Raw genomic sequence first — 5,993 nt, forward strand, 5'->3', positions numbered from 1 at the left:
AATAAGCAAAAACGCCGCGTTAGCAGCGACAGCAATGAAGACACGGCAGTCAATGCCGGATTCAGAGGCTATAAATCCGGTCAGCGGAAAAAGCCATTCAAAAAGAATACTCAGGGCCCGTCCAGTTTGGACCGAATACTCGACCGCTTGTGCCAGATACATGGCACCCCCGAAAGGCCAGCCAATCACTCTAACAGGGATTGTTGGGTGTTCAAGCAGGCTGGCAAGTTAAGAGCCGAAAACAAAGACAAGGGGCTGCACAGCGATGATGAGGAGGAGCCCAGGCCGCCGAACAACAATGGACAGAAGGTCTTTCCCCCACAAGTGCGGACGGTGAACATGATATACGCAACCCACATTCCCAAGAGGGAGCGGAAGCATGCGCTACGGGACGTATACGCGATGGAGCCAGTCGCCCCAAAGTTCAACCCATGGTCCTCCTGCCCGATCACTTTTGATCGAAGGGACCATCCCACTAGCATCCGTCATGGCGGCTTCGCCGCATTGGTTCTCGACCCAATCATCGACGGATTTCATCTCACAAGAGTCCTCATGGACGGCGGCAGTAGCCTGAACCTACTTTACCAGGATACAGTGCGGAAAATGGGCATAGATCCCTCAAGGATTAAGCCCACAAAAATGACCTTTAAAGACGTTATACCAGGTGTAGAAGCCAACTGTACAGGCTCAGTAACACTTGACGTGGTCTTCGGATCCCCGGACAATTTCCGAAGCGAAGAGTTAATCTTCGATATAGTCCCGTTTCGTAGTGGCTATCACACCCTGCTCGGACGAACCGCATTCGCAAAGTTCAATGCGGTGCCGCACTACGCATATCTCAAGCTCAAGATGCCAGGCCCTCAAGGAGTAATCACGGTCAACGGAAACACCGAACGCTCCCTCCGTACGGAGGAGCACACGGCGGCTCTCGCAGCGGAAGTACAAGGTATCCTTCTTAGGCAGTTCTCCAGTCCGGCTGTTAAAAAGCCAGACACTGCCAAGCGCGCCCGGAGTAATCCACAGCAGGACCGCCTGGCACGCTCTGAGCAAGCGTAGCAATGCGGCCCCAACCCCGGCTCTCGTGACATAGCGAAACCAGTGCCTCGCGTACATAACTACGCCCTTGAAATACCATGGGCACAGGGGAAGGGGCACAATAATGGCATGCCCAAAATACGGCTTAAAACGTACTAGGGGCTACCGGATTCTTTTTTTAATTTTTTCTTACTTTTAGGACTCCATACTTCGGACGACCTGTTTGGCAATTCGACTGCCGCACAAACGATGCAAGATCCAAGGAGGCAGACAAGCCATGCCGCATTATGGAACTCCCAGGTGGTCTCTGTTACGAGAAGTATACCTGTTTTGAATACAATTCCGCGGCCTGCCCCTAGTCAGGACATGTTAAATAGTCCAATATCTTTTTTGCTTATCGCACTATTTGTATCGTTCGGCTTTGATAAATAGCCTCTCTAAAAACAATGCATAGCTTTTTGTCTATTTTTTGCATTATCCTCTTTTCACATATATGTTTATTAAATGACATGATTGCACCCGTACACCATGGTACGGCAAACACACCAGGGGCTTTAGTACCCCTCATTATGGTGTGAGAAGTCCGTACACTTTCACAAGTGCGGCACCCCGAACTTATAGCACTATATGCATCGGCTCCGAATCATGATTTGGGTCAATAGTTGGGTTTGCCCGGCTCCTATGTTTTGGTGCCTTACGTTCCGCTATATCGGCTAAGGTAGCACTAGGAGAACCACTGCGATTGTGCCCCGGTTCAGCTGGGTTAAGCACCTCAGTGGAGAAAGCTAAAACTGACTGTCATGATGAGGCGAGAGACCGGTCGCTGTTCGAGAGGTTTTTCGAGTCCCTAAAGACTTATGCCGCTTCGAGCGAGGAGCTGGCTTTGTCCAGCCAAGGCGTGGATAGCGCCCCGAACTCGGTCTTCCGAACTAGGGGCTTCGCTGAGATTTAAAGTTATAGAGTTCTATGGCTAAGTGAGAGTGTTCAAGCATTATAGTTCGATTGCCTGGTTCGTTGTGCTGAGCGCCTCCCTCGAAGGACCCAACTATGGGAAAAAGAGTGCTCAGGTTTATCCCGAACACCCCAGCACTAGTGGCATGGGGGCAGAAGCCGACGACTGGCCATCTCTCAATTTTTTGATAAACGGCCTCACAGAAAGTAATATTTTAAATTCAATAAGCATTGCTTAGCGCATATGAACAAGTTTTCAGCGCACAGGATAAACACGAGCGAGTTCATTGAAAAATCACATCCTTGGTACATTCATCTGCCACAAGGCGGGCACCTGCAAGAACATCCTTGTAGTAGTTCTCGGGCTTGCGATGCTCCTTCCCCAGCGGCGGCCCGTCCTTCACAAGCTTCTCACCGTCCAGCTTACCCCAGTGAACCTTTGCACGGGCAAGGGCCCGACGGGCACCTTCGATGCAGACGGAGCGCTTGATGACCTCGAGCCTCGGACAGGCCTCCACCAGCCGCCGAACCAGCCCGAAATAGCTCCTAGGCAGGGCCTTTCCGGGCCACAGTCGAACTATGAAGCCCTTCATGGCTTGTTCGGCCGCCTTGTGGAGCTCGACCAACTGTTTTAGCTGGTCGCTCAAAGGCACAGGGTGTCCGGCCTCAGAATACTGAGACCAGAACACCTTCTCCGTCGAGCTGCCCTCTTCAGCTCGGTAGAATGCGGCGGCAGCGGATACGCTGCGGGGAAGATCTGTGAATGCCCCTGGAGAGCTCCGGATTCGGGTAAGTAACAAGTAGTTTACTTTTATATTTCTGCTTTGCATAAAGAATGCCTTACCCGCTGTTATCTTCCTCATCTCCTCCAACTCTTGGAGGGCCTTTTGGGCTTCGGCCTTGGCAGACTTGGCAGTCTCAAGGGTCGTCGCGAGCTCGGATGCTTGCGCCTTTGACTCAAGCTCCAGACTCTCATGTTTTTTCATGAGAGCCTGAAGCTCTTGCTGCACCTCGCCGACCTGAGCCCCAAGTCTGTCTCGCTTGATGTGCTCTGCGGCCGTTTTCTTTTCGGCCTCAGACAGCGCCTGCTTAAGGGTCGCCACCTCAGTCGTGGCCCCTACAATAAGTAGTACAATCCTGTTATCTTTTTTGCAATCACGCCTTTTTATAGGCACTTTTTCTGTAAGGTATTTCTTACCTTCTTTCTCCTCGAGCCGCCGCTTGGCAAGGCCGAGCTCTTGCTTGGTCCGCTCGAGGTCCTGCTTCAGGACACCCACCTCCGCAGTCAGTGCGGCGGTGGATAGCAGCGAAGCCTGCATACGCATATTGACTCTTTTTTGTTAGACTCCTGTGATACTTAATAGATCCTCTATTCGGCTTTTCTTTCCGAACGCCAAACAGAGCATCAGGGGCTACTATCTATGTGGTAATATTTTTACATATTTTTACTTACCTCGAAGCCTGTTAGAAGGCTAGTGCAAGCTTCAGTCAGTCCGCTCTTGGCGGACCATACCTTCTGGATCACCGTACTCATAATAGTACGGTGCCCCTCGTCGATGGAGGCGCCGTCAAGCACCTCCAGCAGATTGTCCGGCACCTCCAGTTGGACGGAGGCCGCCGGTTCAGAAGGCTTGCTCCTCTTGGAAGCAGTTCACCTACCGCGGTCTGGAACTATGGAAGATTCCGGCGTGGTGTCCGGCACAAAGCTGGACTTGGAGCCCTGGGGGGCCTTATCCCCTTCACTCCTGGAGTCCGGGAGGTTGCCTTGCGGCTCCTCCGGGACCACCTCCTCCTGCCCCGGAGCTTGTTGCGACGCCACTTCGGCGTCGTCTGCAGTGCGGGGGGAGACAGCGGGCGGAACTGAGTTCACGTCCAATGAGTCTAGGGAGCAGCCCGACGATTCGTTGAATTCGGCCCGGGGCGGGCTGCATAATTACGTTCGACGTTAGGGAAAGCTGTGCAACAAAGGAACATCATGAGTTACTCTGATATCCGAACTGACGATTTCGCCGGACACTTGGCCCTGTTTGGCCACTCCTCTTCGCCCTCTTCGGCGTCGTGGGAGTAGTCCGGTGGAGGGGTCTTCCTTTTCCTAGACCTCTCAGCCTCCCCCGTTGGGGCGGCCTTCCTCTTCTCTCCTCCCTCCGCTGGGAGGGAGAGTTTTCTTCTTCCTCCTCCTCGTTTTCACGGGAAGAGGGCGTCTCGGACTCGTCGGATGATGAGTCCGACACCACCACGTTACGGGCACTCTTTCGAGTCCCCGTGGTCTTCTTCTTCTTGGCCTTCTTCTCCGGCACCACATAAGGCGCCGGAACCAGCAACTTCACTAGTAGAGCTGGGGCTGGGTCTTCGGGCAGCGGAGCCGGACAGTTAATTGGTCCGGATATCGCCCGCCAAGCCTGTCAAAGGTAAGGGAGTTTAGATCCCGCATAGAGTCAAACTATGAAAAAAGCTTAACATCCTGTAAAAGGTGAAGATAGCTTACCTCACTAGCGTGACGCTGCGAGCTGTATCCGCGGTCCTCGGAAGTGGATGCGGGAGCCTCGGCGCCCTTGAATAGCACCTTCCAGGCATCTTCGTACGTTGTGTCGAAGAGCCTGCTAAGGGTTTGGTGCTGCGCCGGGTCGAACTCCCACAGATTAAAATCCCGTTGTTGGCACGGGAGGATCCGGCGGACGAGCATAACCTGGATTACATTAACAAGCCGGATTGGCTTGTTCACCAGGGACTGGATGCATGTTTGCAATCCGGTCACCTCTTTTTCGTCACCCCACGACAGGCCCATCTCTTTCCAGGACATAAGCTGCATGGGGGGTCCGGATCGGAACTCGAGGGCTGTGATCCAGTTCGGATCGCGTGGCTCGGTGATGTAAAACCACTCGGATTGCCACCCCTTTAGGGTCTCCACAAAAGAGCCCTCGAACCATAGGACGTTGGCCATCTTGCCTGCCATGGCGCCTCCACACTCTGCCTGGCTGCCGCGCACCACCTTGGGCTTGACGTTAAAGGTCTTGAGCCAGAGGCCGAAATGAGGGCGGACGCAGAGGAAAGCCTCGCACACGACGATAAACGCCGAGATGTTGAGGATGAAGTTCGGGGCCAGATCGTGGAAATCTAGGCCGTAGTAGAACATGAGCCCCCGGACAAATGGGTGGAGTGGAAAACCCAGTCCGCGGAGGAAGTGGGGAAGAAATACTACCCTCTCATGGGGCCTCGGGGTGGGGAGAAGCTGCCCCTTTTCGGGAAGCCGGTGCGCGATGTCCTTAGACAAGTATCCGGCCTTCCTTAGCTTCTTGACTTGGCCCTCCGTAGCGGAGGAGACCATCCACTTGCCTCCCGCTCCGGACATTGCTGGAGAAGGTTGATGTGGGAAGTGCGGGCTTGGGCGCTGGAGCTCGAGCGCGCGGGAGATGGATAGGCAAAGGAGGAAGAAGGCGTGGGTAAAAAGGTGGATCCTTATCCCCTTATATGGGCGGATGCGGTTGTGCGTCCCCACCAGCCTAATAAAACTCGCTTGCCTCCCAAGCACAGTGATAAATGGCGCGGTTGGGTTACACACGTCCGTATTGATGAGAATCCCGTAAAAGGGGTACACGATCTCTGCTTTGACAAGACGTGCCAAGGAAACCGCCTCGCAAAAGTGCTGAGGTGGAAAAGTAAAAATGATTCGAGTAAAGGACTTGGTCGTAGTGTGATGACCCACTGCGGAATATGTCAGCAGATTTGATTTGTGTTAATATTATTCTCTCTATGACAATATGTGGAAACTTATTTTGCAGAGCCGGACACTACTCTTGGTGTTTACAATCTTCTATGAAGGACTTGGAGGAGGAACCCGCCTTGCAATGCTGAAGACAATCTGCGCGCCGGACTCGTCATCATTGAATCCTGGTTCAGGGGCTACTAAGGGAGTGATACAAGATTGAAGACTTCGTCCCGTGTCCGGATGGGACTTTCCTTGGCGTGGAAGGCAAGCTTGGCGATGCGGATATTCAAGATCTCCTACC

This window comes from Triticum aestivum, chromosome 7A, assembly GCF_018294505.1.
Source record: "Triticum aestivum cultivar Chinese Spring chromosome 7A, IWGSC CS RefSeq v2.1, whole genome shotgun sequence".
In the NCBI taxonomy this organism is placed as follows: domain Eukaryota; kingdom Viridiplantae; phylum Streptophyta; class Magnoliopsida; order Poales; family Poaceae; genus Triticum; species Triticum aestivum.